This window comes from Zingiber officinale, chromosome 9A (genome assembly GCF_018446385.1).
Source record: "Zingiber officinale cultivar Zhangliang chromosome 9A, Zo_v1.1, whole genome shotgun sequence".
Taxonomy (NCBI): Eukaryota; Viridiplantae; Streptophyta; class Magnoliopsida; order Zingiberales; family Zingiberaceae; genus Zingiber; species Zingiber officinale.
In genome coordinates this window covers 122,096,719-122,112,999 of record NC_056002.1, presented here as the reverse complement: position 1 = coordinate 122,112,999, position 16,281 = coordinate 122,096,719, and positions in this window count along the sequence as shown.

Below are 16,281 nucleotides of genomic sequence, written 5' to 3'. Positions count from 1 at the left end.
TTAAACTTTAAATACACTCTTTTAAAGAAGGACAATTTGACTCATCTAATTAATTCAAAATTTAAAACTTAAATTTAAATTATAAATTAAATAAAAATATAAAAAGAAAATCAATAATTTAGGGGAGGCTCCAAACTAGTTGGCACCTTCAAAAATAATCTATCCGACAGGGTAACCAAAAATAATCTACTCGACAGGGTCACCGAAACTAACCTACCCGGCAGGATAATTAGGATTAAAATAAAAAGGGACAAAGTTTAACTTGGTGTATAGTACTGGTGAAGTTTTGGATGATCGTACGTTAGGGAAGTTTAGTCTATGCATGTCTAGGAAGATATGCCTTCGACCTGGTGCATTTGGCTATGTGGAACTAACCGAAGCTACCCTTTGCGGATCCTAACTAGTTAGACCAAGGTTTTGTATTAAGTTCAATGGATAGGACTATTTGGAAAACCTCGAAGGCATGATTACTCTAATGATGTCCAGGTGACTCATCATAACCCAGAAGTTTAACCAAAAAATGTCTATTTGTTGAGCCCAAAACTAAACCTGAATCTAACACAAAGTTAAACCAAACCCTAAAACTAAACTTAACTCATCTCACAAAATTGTAGGATTCCCTGATTGAAAATTTAAATCGGGTGAAATGACTAAGGACTAAACATAAAATAAAATTAAATTAAATTAAATAAAGATAAATTAAATTAAAATTAAAATTAAATTAAAATTAAAATTAAATTAAATTAAATTAAAATTAGATAAAAAAAATTGTTTTAAAAATTTATTTAAAAATTATTTTAAAAGATCCTTTTAAAAATTATTTAAAAATATTTTTAAAAATTCTTTTAAAAATATTTTAAAACCCTTTTAGAAATTATTTAAAAATCCTTTGAAAATTCCTTTAAAAATTATTTATAAATCTTTTAAATATCATTTAAAAATTCTTTGAAAAATCCATTTAAAAATATTTTAAAATCCTTTGAAAAATTATTTTAAAAATCCTTTGAAAATTCCTTTTAGAAATTCAATTAAAAATTATTTTAAAATCCTTCTAAAAATATTTAAAAAATCTTTTTAAAATTGTTTTAAAAATCCTTATAAAAATATTTTAAATATTATTTTAAAATCCTCTGAAAAATCCTTTAAGAAATTATTTAAAAATCCTTTTAAAAATTATTTAAAAATCTTTGAAAAATTATTTTAAAACTTTAAATATTATCTAACATTATTTTAAAAATTATTTAAACTCATTTTCAAAAATAAAAATAATTTTAAAAATTATTTAAAAATTCATTTAAAAATATTTTAAAATTTATTTTTAAATAATTATTTTAAAAATTATTTAAAAATTCGTTTAAAAATTATTTAAAAATTCTTTTAAAAATATTTTATTTTTTAAAAAAAATTATTTAAAAAATTCTTTAAAAAATCTTTTAAAAATACTTTTAAAATTATTTAAAAATATTTTAAAAATATTTTAAAAATACTTTTAAAATTTTATTTAGAAATTCTTTTAAAAAATCTTTAAAAATTTAAAAATTATTTAAAAAATTCTTTTGAAAATCTTTTAAAAAAATTTTAAAATCATTTTAAAAATTCATTTTAAAAATTCTTTAAAAAATTAATTTTAAAAATTCTTTTAAAAATTATTTATAAGTTCTTTTAAAAATTATTTAAAAATTCTTTTGAAAATCTTTTAAAAATCTCTTAAAATTTATTTTAAAATCTTTAAAAATCCTTTCAAAAACTATTTAAAATACTTTTAAAAACCCATATAAAAAATATTTTTTAAAAAAACTTTAAAAATATTTTTAAATATTCTTTTAAAAACTCTTTTAAAAAATTTTAAAAATCATTTGAAAAAAAAATCTTTTAAAATATTAAAAATGTTTTTAAAAATTCTTTAAAAACTTTTAAAATTTGGTTAAAAACTTTAAAGATCATTTTAAAACTAAGACACTTAAATTAATTAAAACTCAAATTTTAAAACTTAAATTGCAGGTTAAAATTTTAACATAATTTAAGATTTAAAATTAAAATTAAACTTAATTATTTTTATTATTTTTAAAATTACTTTAAATCATCTTAGATTTCTTTAAAATTATTTTAAAATTTTAAAAATTTAATTATAATTTAAATTAAATCACTCAAAATTTAAACTTAAACTTAATTAAGTAATTAATAAGTAAATAAAAAAAGCTTAATTGTTTAAGTCTAACCTTATTTGAGACTAAGGTTGACTTGAATATGAGCTTGATTTAACCTAAATAAAAACATTAAATTGACTCTAAATCTTTTTTAATCAACCTTGACTTTACATTAAAATATTAATGAAAATTTTAACTATTTTAATTAAAACGTAATTAAAGATTGACTTAAATTGAACCTTACTTAACTTTTTTTAATAACTCTAACTTCAAATTACTACTAACCTTAAAGTAAGTTAATCCTACTTAAAAGGAAGTAAATGAAAAGTTAAATTATAACGAACACTTTCATTAATCAACTCAATTAATTAATACAAAATTTAAATTATTTTAATTAAAGTATTAAATTATTGAATCAAGTAAAAGTTAACCAATAAATTATTGATTAACTGTTATTGAATTAATAACAACTTCTTTTATTTAACCTTAAACTAAAGTTTAACTTATTACACCTGAATCTAAAGTCAATTAATTTTAGAATAATTGATTAATCAAACTTAAATGAACAATTATACCAAGGACACAGATATAATTATATACATAATATAAGTATTTCTAAATCCCCTAAAACACTTAGGCATAAAAATGTGTTAAATTTAACATACCCAAACATTAATGTTAAATTAAGGGGGAGTAATAAAATCAGGGAAAGATAAATTAAGGGAGAGTAAGAAATTAAGAGAATATCAAATTCAGCAGGAGGTTCAAATTTTTTTAATATATTTACTTAAAAAATTATATCAAGTTCAGGTGGAAAAAGTAGCTCCAAAGGTCTTAAACGCGTACCTCCGGCGAAGTATGAGGCTCTTTATATAGAGCGGTGAAAGAGCTCCTGCACATCCACCGAGGCGCCTATGTGTCTGCAGCCCATACCTCGGTATGTGTTTGTCAGAAAACTTACCTGACGTCATACTGCTACAGTCCAAGCACGTCTTCGATGGGACAATAGAACACCTAGCTGTCAGACTTAGAGTATGGCCTAGCCATAGGACTTGACAGCTGTCAGAAGATGTCCTTGCCCTTCCCTACCCCACAGGCCGGTACGTCCGTCCGGACGGGGAGTGATGTCCGGACGGCCCTCATTTTATGCGCCAGCCGGACGGAATTCCCCTCTCGCCGGCCTGCCGTATGCATCGATCTGCTGGGGATATTTTCGGTAGGGTACTATGCAGGGCCTGTTAGCAATATGTCACCTTCTCTTAGGGCTTCCGCTCGGCTCCCTACTACTGTCCCATTGAGCGTCGGAACTACGACTTCAGTGGGGGCACCTATTGCCTTGGCTATTCACCGGTCGGTCTGCAGGGGTCGGTCGGGAGGTTGGCCCCTCCCTCTCCGGTCGGTCACTTGGCCTTTTGACTCCAGCGTGACATTGACCCCTCAGAATGGGGGTCCCCTGTTCTAACCGCCGGATCACTGTCTTTATAAAACTTATGTTTAAAAAGGTGTTTTAAAAACTTACTTTTGAAAATTTGATTAATTCTGCAAAGTTTATCTTTAAAAATAATTTTCAAACTTAGGTATTTTGAAAAAGATAAAAAAATAAAGCTTAAAATGAAAATTTCAAGAGTTTTCTATGCTTTTTATTTAAACTCCCCCAAGTCAATCTGACTTGTGTTTATATTCTCTCTTGCCTCTTTTACTTAGTCATTTACAATCATCATTTCTACTAGGTTTATTTTTAATGAATGCCAAAGGGGGAGGGTTAGATGGTTTAAATTAGTTAAACAATAAAATTTAAGACAAAGCTAACTTAACAACCCTATAAATGTTTATTTTTACTTGCATATTTTTTTCACTAACTTAACCAGGTTATCATTGCATCAAAAAAAGGGAGATTGTTGGTGTGGTTAGAACTAACGGTCTAACTCAAGTTTTGATGAATGACAAAATAGGTTAAATTAGTTTTGTTGTTATCTAACACTCTGATCGAGTGTACAGGAGAAGCCCAGACAGGTCGACAGGCTGACCTGATGTCTGGCACGAAGCCCAGCTAGGTCGACGGGTCGATCGGATAGCTGGTACGAAGTCCAAACGGGTCGATGGGCTGACCGGACGTTTGGTACGAAGTTCAGCTAGGTCGATGGGCTGACCAGATAGCTGGCACGAAGTCCAGACGGGTCGAAGGGCTGACCGTACGTCTAGCAAGTAAGTGAAGGTAAGTCACTGGAGGGGAGTGACTGTGAGGATGCGCTCCCAGGAAGTGAACATTAGGCGTCAATCCGACTTTGACCCATTTTGGATACCTTAGTCGAGATCATGACTAGATTCCGGTCTTGAGGAGACGGAATCTAATTGCTATTCTGCTTATCTATAAATTGTGCTAATATTCTATTTTGCAGGATAATATTATTTGCATTTTACCTCGAACTAACTCTTTCTTGTAGGAAAAGGATTTTCTAGAGAAGAGTGGTCCAAGCGCCCGGAAGGGATCTGGGCGCCCGGAGGTCCGACCGCCCGGGAGGGATCCGAGCGCCCGGAATGTAAACTTTATCCCCAACGCACGTCGACACATGGAGCTTCATGATTGGCTAGGCTATGTCACATTCAGGGCGCCCTAAAGGTATCCGGGTGACCCGAACCTCCTATAAGGAGGGTGAAGGCTGGAGCAAGAAGAACAACGAAAAGATCTACTCCTCTGTGCTCTTGCGACACTGCGAAAGCTCTCCGACAAAGTGTTATTTCTGTTTCTGTCTTTTCTTATTGTCGGTTTTGTTTTCTATACATAATTTCTGTACTTCAATTCTGTAATTATTCTTCAAATTATTAGTGATTGCCCATCGAAAGCACCCATGTGTGCGAGCCTTGGAGTATGAGTCGCCAAAGGCTCCGAACCAAGTAAATCTTTGTGTTTGCTTTGGCTTATTTATTTTCCGCTGCTTACTCGATATTTTTTTAAATCTTTATTCACCTCCCCCCTAACGAAACTCACGATCCAACAGCTTGTGCCCAGCCCATTGAATGAGCTATCACCCCAACTCATTGAGGCATCACCAATGCTACAACAAAAATCAACTCAGCTTGTAGAAATGCCTAGAGAAGTGTTCCCTACTCAAACCAATATTTCCACTATGAGAGAAGAGTCTTTAAAGTCTTCAAGGGAAGGTCCCTATCGAAGCTCTCCAAAGGAAAAAGTCTGTGTATCAAGCAAAGTACAGGACTCTGGAGGTCCTCCCTTCTCGTAGAATCTACTTCAAGATAAACTACCAAGATATTTTCAAGTACTGCAAATTGGAGAGTATAATGACGCAACTAATCCCGAGGATCACATATGCAAATTCAAGTATTCTTCTTTACTGCATCAATATACAGATGAGGTCAAATGTTGGGTTTTTCTGACTATTCTATTGGGCTCAGTACAAAGATGATTTAATCGCCTTCCAACATCATCTATTCGGTCTTTCAAAGAATTTAAAGCGATGTTCATGCGTCATTTTGCCACTATTCAGAGATATCAAAAAACTCCGCATAATTTGTTCGCCCTCAAAAAAAAAACCAAAGAACTATTAAAGGAGTACCTACAAAGGTTCAATTGGGTAGCCATGGATACACCTTTGGTTACTCCTGAGGTACAAGTCATTGCATTCTCACAGGGTTTAATCGACAAGGATTTCTTTTAATCCTTGGTGAAAAAGCTCTCAATTGACTTCGATAGATTACGAGCTTGAACATTGAAATACATCCAAATGGAAGAAGCCCAGTCGACAAAAAGAAAAGAGGTGTCAAGCCTCGCCTCTATGTCTATGTAGTTGGATCGGAAGACTCTCCTTCCTCCTTTGCGGGATCGGGATTTCACAAATCGGAGAGGGGAAAAAGAGGTGTAAACTGTGGAAGTTTCCCCGACTCCTACTTCGAGGTCAAGTCGGGAATTTATGGTAGAACCCTATTGTGACTTTTATCAATCGAATACTCACTACACTCGAAAATGGCAATAATATGCCAGGAAACTACAACTGGTAGTTGATTAGAGAAAAGCTGGACATAGTCAATTGACCAAGGGATTTTCTAAAACTTATCATCGACATTGTAACACTAGACAGGAGACAGACACTACGATCTTATTCTCTTAAGCAACCTCGTGTCATCTTTCGACCTCAATAGGAATTGGGTCAAGAGAAAGACGAGAATAAGAAGGGCAAAGGAAAAAATTGATCCTCTAAGAATGATTAGTATAATTTCTAAAGGTCCAACAGATGGTGATTCCACTCAAGCTCAAAAGACCCATGGTCGCCGATTGGAATGCTACTAGGTTAGCTCGGGTCGAGGTAAGATTGAGGGTCCGGTAATCAATTTTGGCCCTAGTGATTTGGAAAGGGTGAAGATTTCTCACGAAGATACCTGAGTGATTTGGGCTCTCATAGTCAATTATATAGTAAAGAGGATATTCATAGGCACAACCAATTCTGTTAACATCATCTTCAAAGAAGTCTTTGATCACCTACAACTAGTTGAGGCAGAGTTGCACCTCGTGAATACTTCTCTGTTCAAATTACAGGACATCAAGTACAACCCATGGGTCAAATTCATCTTTCTCTTTCCCTAGGAGAAGAAGCAAATGCACACCTTTCCTAATCGTAAATATGGAGTTAGCTTATAATGCTATGTTAGGGAGACCAGCATTAAGCACTTTTCAAGCTATTGTTTCTACTTTTACACCAAAAGATCAAATTTCTAGTGTATAATTAAATCAGGGAAGTAAAGGCAAGTCAGTTGATAGCCAGAAAGTATTATGTGGATGTGATTTGGGTGGATTCTCAAAAAGATCGTTGAACCCACATCACATTCATCCAAGTTACAAAAAGGACACCAATATCTCAACTAGAGGACGATCACTAAGATATTCAAATTCACCCTACTCAACCATGGGGCTCACCCGAGTCGTCACAGATCTTGAGTCAAAATTTAGAGGAGAACTGATTGCATGTCTTTTATGTAATCACAATGTCTTTGCCTGGTCGGCCAAAAAAGTTACAAGTGTCTCTCCCTCAGTGATGGTTCATCGGCTGAACACAATTCCAAGGGATTGACTTGTTTGGTAGAGGAAGTGGAAATGTTTTGCCTGAGCAAAACCAGGTGATACAAGTCAAGATGGATAAACTATTAGAAGCTGGGTACATACAAGATATCTAGTTATTGACTTGGTTATCTAATGTGGTATTAGTATCTAAACCCGGAAGCAAGTGATGGATCCGCATCGACTTCCAGGACCTCAACAAAGTATGCATAAAAGATTTCTATTCGCTTCCCTATATCGATCAATTAGTAGACTCGACTTCTGGTTGTGAGCTCATACGCATATTGGATGCTTTCCAAGATTATGACCAAATTTTCTTAGCTTTAGAAGATCAAGAAAATATTAGTTTTATAATCACAAATAGAATCTTTTGCTATACTATTATGTCATTTGATTAAAGAATATAGGAGTGACCTACCGATGACTTATGAATCAGATTTTTAAATAACATATTGGAAGAATTTTAGAGGTATATGTGGATGATATCTTAATCAAGTCTGTACGAGTTAGAACCCTTATCTCAGACATTGAGGAACTTGCTTCACCCTAAAATAATACTGGCTCAAGATAAATCCCCATAAATGTCTATTCGGGGTCCAAAGTGAAAAAATTCTCAGATACATTGTTACTGAACTGGGAATTGATGAAGCTAATCCTGAGAACGTTCAGACTCTCCAAGATATGTTACCATCTCGTAATCTCATAGAGGTATAATGACTAGTTAGCCATATTATAACATTATCTCGATGCATTTCTCATTTAGCCACTTGGAGTCTACCTTCTTTAAGGTATTGAGGAAACCTACTAAATTTCAATGGAATGAGGAATGCGACCAAGCCTTTGTGGAGTTGAAGGAATATTTGTCTCGATTCCTGTTCCTCTCTAAACCAGTGGTGGGTAAAATGTTATGAGTATACTTATCACCTTCTGATTAGGTAGTTGCCATGGTCTTGCTACTATAGGAAGTCAAGGTACAATACCATATATACTTTTTTATTCATTTGCAAGAAAGATATTGAAAATAGGTACACTAATCTGGAAAAGCTGGCATTCGGGCTGACTTTGGTTGTTTGCTGATTAAAATCATATTTTCTTGCTCACCCAGTTACCATCCTTACCAATAGCAATTTAAGTTAGATCCTGATCAACCCAGAGGCCTCTAGGAACTGATCAAATGTACCATCAAATTAACAAACATGACATTCAATATCAATTGATAACTGCTATCAAAGCCCAAGGCTTGGTTGACTTTCTTACAAAAATACATGAACAATAGCCGAAGGAACATGGAAGGTTTATGTGGATGACTCATCCACTCGGCAAGGTAGTGAAGTCGGGATTCTACTAATATCCCACCAAGAGTATGTATTCCCTCTGTCCATCCTGCTTGATTTCTGAGCATCCAATAATGAAGCGGAGTATGAAGCCTTATTGGTTGGACTTCAGATAGCCATATAGGAGGGAGCCTCTCATGTCTTCATCTACTCAGACTCCGAGCTAATAACTCAATAGATAGCTAGAAATTTCAAAATTAGAGATGAACAACTATAAAGCTATGTCAATGCTTTTGAAAGACTCTAGGCACACTTTCGAGAAATTACTCTCCAAAAAATCCCCCGGGTACAAAATTAGAAAATAGATAAGTTGGCCAAACTGTTTAGCACAATATCAAATTGGAGGACCGAAAATCGTGTATCTCAAGTTCTATTCATCTCTCAAATTAACCAAATCATGAACCAAAGGACACCGACCAACTGGAGGGTACCTATCATCACCTATCTAGAGTAAGGAACTTTACTTGTTGACCCCAAACAAGCTTGGTTCCTCAAAAGGAGAGTTCCTCGATTCACCCTAATTGGAGATGCATTATATTGATGGTCATTTTCCTCCTCAAATGCCTTAGCCTAGATGATACTGACTATGTTATGTGAAAAATTCAGGAGGGCATTTACGGAAATCATATGGGAGAAAGAACATTAGCTCAAAAGGTACTGCTAACCGGGTACTTCTGGCTAACTTTACAGGTGGACATAGCCCAATTCGTCACTACTTGCCTTCATTATTAGAAATACCATAATCTCTCTCATTGCCCAACCGAGTTCTTAAAACCTTCCACCGTGGCATGTCCTTTTGATCAATGAGACATAGATATTGTGGGTCTCTTTCCCATTGGGCAACAACAAAAGAAATTCTTTCTAGTAGCAGTAGACTATTTGTTTCAAATGGGTGAAAGTTGTACCGTTAGCTTGGATAACAGAGAAGGAGGTCATGAAATTCTTGTGGAAAAACATCATTTATCGATTCGGTTTATATGGCAAACTTGTATCAGACAATGATCGACAATTCTAGGGTCGCTAGCTAAAGGAGTAGTGAGAAGGATTTGACATTTAGCAACTCTTCACCTTGGTGGTGTATCCTTAAAGTAATGGACAAGTCACGGTGGTCAACAGGGAGATAGTAAGGGGGCTAAAAATTAAATTAGATCATATCTAAGTAAGTTAGGTAGATGAATTACCAGTATCCTCTAGGCTTATATAACAACTCCTCGAGAAAGTACTGGAATGATTCCATTTTATCTCGTCTACAGTGGGGAGGCAGTCGTTCAAATGGAGATTGGCGATGAATCTATTAGAAGAAATATTTATGGGCAAGATAATGATGAACTACGTCTTCTTGATTTGGACATGATTACGAAAATCAAGGAGAGAGCCACCACATGACTCGTCGCATATTTCCAACAGATGCGCCTTAACTACAATAAATGAGTTATCCCTCGCTCTTTCCAAGTCAGAGACCTAGTCTAGAAGAAATGTGGGGGACTATTTCGGGTAATCGAAAAGCTTGGCTCAAGAACATACCACCTTACAAATTCAAACGATAAGAGGTTGGATCGACCATGGAGTTTCAATCTTTTTCATCCTTATCAGTCCTAGACTGTCCTAATATTCTACAGTTATCTTTTATGCATTTTCTCAAAAGCTTTATTGTACCTACTTTTAAAACAAAATGAAAGCATCTTTTTTCAGATTAGTTATTTCAAAACTCCTCTGACTTAGATATAGTCAGGGTTAAGATCTATCTGCTGTGATATCAACCTACCTCTCTGTAAAGGGGTTGAGCATATATGGTATCGTTTGTGTCCTTTTTAGGACTCAAACTCTCTTGATTCGGACATAGTTGGGGTCAAGATCGATCCGATTGTAATATCAACCTCCCTCTCTTTAAAGAGGTCAAGCATATATTGTATTACTCATGTCTTTTTTAGGGTCAAAACTTCCCTTACTCAAACATAGTCGAGATCAAGATCTATCCAACAGTAATATCAACCACCCTCCCTGCAGAGGGGTCGAGCATATATTGTATTGTCTATATCCTTTTCAGGGTCCAAACTCTCCCGACTCAAACATAGTCGGGGTCAAGATCTATCCGGCTACGATACAAACTCCTTTCTTATAAAGGTGTCAAGCATATATCGTATCGCCCGTATCCTTTTTAGGTTTAAACTCCCAAATTCAGACTTAGTCAGAGTTGAGATATATCTGACTGTGATATCAACCTCCCTCCCTCCAAAGGGGAATAGAATATTGTATCATCTGTGTCCTTTTTAAGGTCCAAACTCTCTCGACTCGGACATAGTCAGGGTCAAGATCTATTTAGCTGGATATCAACCACCCTCTCTCCAAAGGGGTCTAGCATATATTGTATCGCTCGTGTCCTTTTTAAAGTCCAAACTCCCTTGACTTAGAATAGTCGAGGTCAAAATTTATTTGGCTGTGATATCAACCTCACTCCATGCAAAAAGGTCGAGCATATATCATATCGTTCGTGTCTTTTCAGGGCCTAAACTCCCCTGACTCGGATATAGTTGGGGTAGAGATCTATCTGATTGCGATATCAACCTCCTTCCCTGCAAAGGGGTAGAGCATATATCATATCATCTGTGTTATTTTACGGACTCAACCTCTCCTGACTCAGATATAGTTAGGGTCGAGATCTATCTGACTGTGATATTAACCTCCCTCCCCAAAGAGGTCGAGCATATATCATATCGTTCATGTCCTTTTTAGGGTCCAAACTCGCTCGACTTGGGCATAGTCGGGGTCGAGATCTATCCATCTATGATATAAACCTCCCTCCTTTCAAAAGGGGTTAAGCACATATCATATTACCCATGTTCTTTTCAAGACCGAAACTCTCTCGATTCGGATACAGTCGGGGTCGAGATCTATCTGATTGTGATATCATGCCTCCCTCCTTTCAAAAGTGGTCGAGTACATATAGTATCATTCGTATCTTTTTCAGGACCCAAACTCCCTTGACTTGGATACAGTCATGGTCAAGATCTATCTGACTGCGATATCAACTTCCCTCCTTGTGAAGGGGTCATGTTTATATCATATCGCCCACATCCTTTATAGAGTCCTAATTTCCCTAACTCGGACCTGGTCTGGGTCTAGGTAAAAGCTACAACAATCATTAAAATTTTATAAAAATACAAGTCAAAAAGCTAAGCCTAGAAAAGGAATTTGGAAACCAAAAAGTTTTGTTAAACACACGAAGTCTAAATACAAGGAAGTCAGTGATAAAGCAAAGGGAAATTCAGATGTTGTTCGAGATCTTTGAAAGTTTAATGTCGGCATAGGCTTATTGGTGAGTAGGTGGCTAGACTCTTGCAGCTACTTCAGAGCACCGTCTATGAAATACCACACCATTTGGGAAAAACATGTGCTAACCAAGTCATAAAACTCCTCGAAGAGAATGAATTCTTTCTTTTTGATAGTCCAAAGGGTGTCTTCCCTAGTGCAATATCATGAAAGCTCAGCTGTGGTTCCTGCCATCTAGTCTCTTTAGGCTTTGAGAGTTGTTTTCAATTCAACCTTTGAGATTTTTAGCGCCTAACCTCATCTTAAATGGTCTCAGCTTCTAAACGTGTAGTCTCGAGTTTACGGAGTCAAGCCTCAACCAATGCTAGAGTAGATTTCATTTCTTGGTGTTCAACCTCCAATGTTGTCCGAAGCTTGCTATCGACTATTGCGAGAGTGGCCTCCACCTCTCTATGGAGAGACTCTAACTCACACAACTGATCCTTTGCCAAAGATTTGCTAAATTCGATCTCCTCTCGAGTAGCTTCTAACTCCACCTCCAAAAGATTAAGCCTCTTCTAATAGGCATCTTGCTCCCCTTTGGTAGTATTCAGCTGCCCCCGAGTTTCACCTATTGCACTCCCATTGTAGCCTTTAACTTCTTAACTTCCCTCCATTGTATCTTCTTCCTCGACTCCAGCTTCTTATTCACGGCTTCCAGGGAATGGATCTCTCTTTTTAGCCGATTCACCTCATACTTCGCCTGAAGATTGTTCAACTACCTCTCGGATATGATTTTTCTCAAACAAAGGATCTCTGATTGCTCAACAACTAGGTCATCCCTCATATTATTTAGGCATGTCAGCTTCATTTGAGCCAGGGAAGCATTGGTCTTTAGGGAGGTCAACTAGTCCTCCAATTTAGTTATACGAGTATGTATTTCATGACAACCTTGCCACACTTCCAAGAATCATCGACTGAAGACCATCATCTTTTACATATGATCTGCCCTAGGCCTCATCAACTCCTCTACTAGAGCTCTGAGAAAAAGACCTTCTACAGTTGTCTCACCTTCCTTCCACCTCCCCACCATTAGCTTGAGGAGAGTAAGATCTAAGTGAAACTCTTTAGGGCTTGAGGGTCCAGGAGATCGGGTTCCAAAGGAGGACATGAAGAGCTGGCCCTTAGATCTCTTTGCCTTTGCAAGAGAAATGTAGGGGTTGTGGCCTCAAGAGGAGTCGAAGCCAGTGGGTGTGGGGAACTGCATTTATGGGATTCCCTGTTGTCTCTAAAGGCAGAATTGGGAACTAGACAACTAAAGGTGAAGGACTACCAGCAGTTAGAATCCCAACAAAAAAATTCTGTGAATCGGGAGGAGAGATTGAATCTTGAGCCTGTGGCAGAGAGGGGTCTTGGTCAAATAACCAACATTTTTTATGAGTCATCCATAAGGGGGTTGCAAAGTCTTCGTGTTTGTGGGCTCTGCGTCTACCGATACAGGAGGGGTTATTGCCATCAAAACTAGGGCAAGATCGGGTAAAGTCTCCCTATTGATTTTGCCCCCCCCCTCCCCCCTAGTAATCTCAAGGTCGCGGGCCTCCAACTTGGCATTCGACAACCTCAATGCCTAGCCCAAAAAGGCTTTCAACATGGTGGCAGCTGTAGAAATAAAGATAAGAAATCAAAGTTCAAAGAAAAGAAAAAGGTTTTTACGAAAAGGGAGTTGAAGGGGAGATGGATTAGGACTCAACCCAAACAATTGAAGTAATCCTTCCTCCAATAAGGAGATACCATGAAATTGGAAATCCTACAATTGCTCGGAGGCACAAAATTAGCCTCACTCCAGGTGAAAATTTTTTAAGACTGGAGGTGGGGGTAATTCATGCTACTAGCGAGTCTATCATGATACAAGGTTTAGGGGTCGGATGTAAAAAAAGCTATGGCTTCTACTCCTTATGTGATGACAAGAGACCCTTGAGTAGGTTATAACTAACTCGAGATGAAAAGAAGAATACTCTATCCTCCATTTTCTTTGGATAAAATAAACAATGGAAGAGTCCAGCGAATAGAGAGATTCGATAGAAGCAAAACAGGATGACTACTTCGGTTAAAATACAAAATGAGTTTTGCCCCAATTTGGATAAATGAATGTGAAAATATTGGGACACTTCGATGAAGAAAGTAGGAATAGAAAAGCGTAGCCTACTAATAAGGTGACTGTGGAAAAGGTTACACGTCCCGGAGGAGGACAATCAAGACAATCGTTACTATTGGGGAGTATCAGGCCATGGTTGGCCAGAATCTCATAGGTAGCTCTTATCTGAACTAACGAAGCATTACTAAAATTTGACTCTATAGACTTGTACCAAGGAATAGACGAAGACCCTACAACCATCACAGGACCAATACTATGGCACAACACTGGCAAAGAAAGGGGAAGGATGAACATAGGCTGGCAAACAACAAATAGTGAGAAGACGAGCAACTTACTTCAAGATGGAAACATAGAAAATTCAGAGTGAAGATGACAAAAATAGACGTATGCATAAACAAGGGTTCTGTAATATGACAACATCCCTCACGACCTAATTTATGTTGGAAAGCATCCAATTGAGACAATTGAACCAAAATTATCTTGAGAACAGGAGAATTATGGGTCATCCAAATAGACACGAGTCACAATGACTCTTAGTAATCATTACCCTAGGGAAGACATTCAGTCTTCCCTACTAAGGGGTCACTTCACATTAATACAACATAACCTTGGAGATAATGACGTCTGCCAAGGTTCAGAGGCCAAAGCTAGTAAAGCATATTATGCATTTAATAGGCGTGGTGACAATTAAAGTGTAAATCTTGCTAAAGATCATGCTTAGGATCTACTTTTTAACACGTGTCAGGATAATCATGTTGGGTTTTTCGGGCCGCGAAAACCGCTTTTCGCGTCGCGGAAATCCCGAATCGCCCAAGCCACGGATCTCGTGCAAGGTAAAACTTTCGAAAAATACGAGTACGAGTTTAAAACACGATCGACTCTTAGATCTATGAGGGAAAAATATTTACCCTTGATACGTGCCCTTCGTAATCCCGCAACGTCCAAAGGTAGCCGGATCTCGAGACCGTCAAGCGAACGATCCTCTAGCGGTATCCATACGAACAAGGAGTGGTCTTCTACCACTCAAAGATGGAGAGGGGAACCCACAAGTGTGCTAGCACTTTCTAGGGCTCTCGGATTGGATCTAAAAAAGGTGAGAAAGGAGAGAAGGGAGAAAGGAACTCATACACTCCTCTAGGTACTCTCCTTTTGTGACCTTCACACCACCTAGTTGCTTAGAATCAACTCTCACTTCTTCTCCACCATGAAGCCACGACCAAAAGCAAGCTTGAGAGAGGGAGAAGCACCCAAGGAAGAAGAAGCATTGAACACCATTCAATTGCCACCAAATGAAACATTCTCCTCACTTAGTGTGGCCGGCCACACTAGTGTAACTCCCACATTAATGTGGCCGGCCACATTAATGCATTTGGCGTGTAACCTCCATGAGGTGGCACACCATTAAATGAGGAGATGATGTGGCTAATGATGTGGCTAGATTGGTCATACCAAGTAGGATGAGTCAACCTTCATGATGATGTGGCAAGACATCAAGTCAAACTTGATGTTTCAACTTCCATTTGGTCAAGTCAAACATGACCAATTTTCTTCCTTGTTGAGTTAAATCCAACCTTTGATTCAAGTCAATTTTAATTTAATGAATCTCAATTCATTAATATAAATTGACTCATGAATCAAATTTAAATTAGACTAATTCAATAATTGAATCTAATTGAGTCTAACTCAATAAGTCTAATTTGAATCCAATCTTTGATTCATCATATGAATCTAATCCTATTGGTTCATCATATGAACCTAATCTCCATGCACATGTTCTTTGTGTGTGACCCAATAGGTTCTTGTAACGTTGGCAATGTTATAAACTCTTTTAGAAACATAAGCAATGAGCGGCATCTAGCAATACATCATTGCTACCCAAGTTACAAGAAATGTTGAGATCCAACATCACCTTGTGACTACTAATTGTGACTCCTCACAATATGTGACAAGTGTCCTTCTATCCTAGACATCTAGATTGATCAATGTGAGGCATAGACCGTGTCATCCTCTGACCAATCTAAATCTTGAACTCCGAGTAGACTCACTCAATCAAATGAGCTCAATATCTCATATTGACTCATTTGGGTATGACCATACACTTCGTGGTCTCACTCTATCAAGAATATCGATGTCTCTCCCGTCATATAGGAGGGATAGATCCCATCTACATCACTCACATCCCTCTGCATAATTTGTTATATACCCAGTAATCGCCTTTATAGTCCACCCAGTTACGGGTGACGTTTGACGAAACTAAAGTACATAACTCCTTATGTAGGGATCCATGGTGACTTCAGGTCTAAGAACTAATAGTCATACTAATAG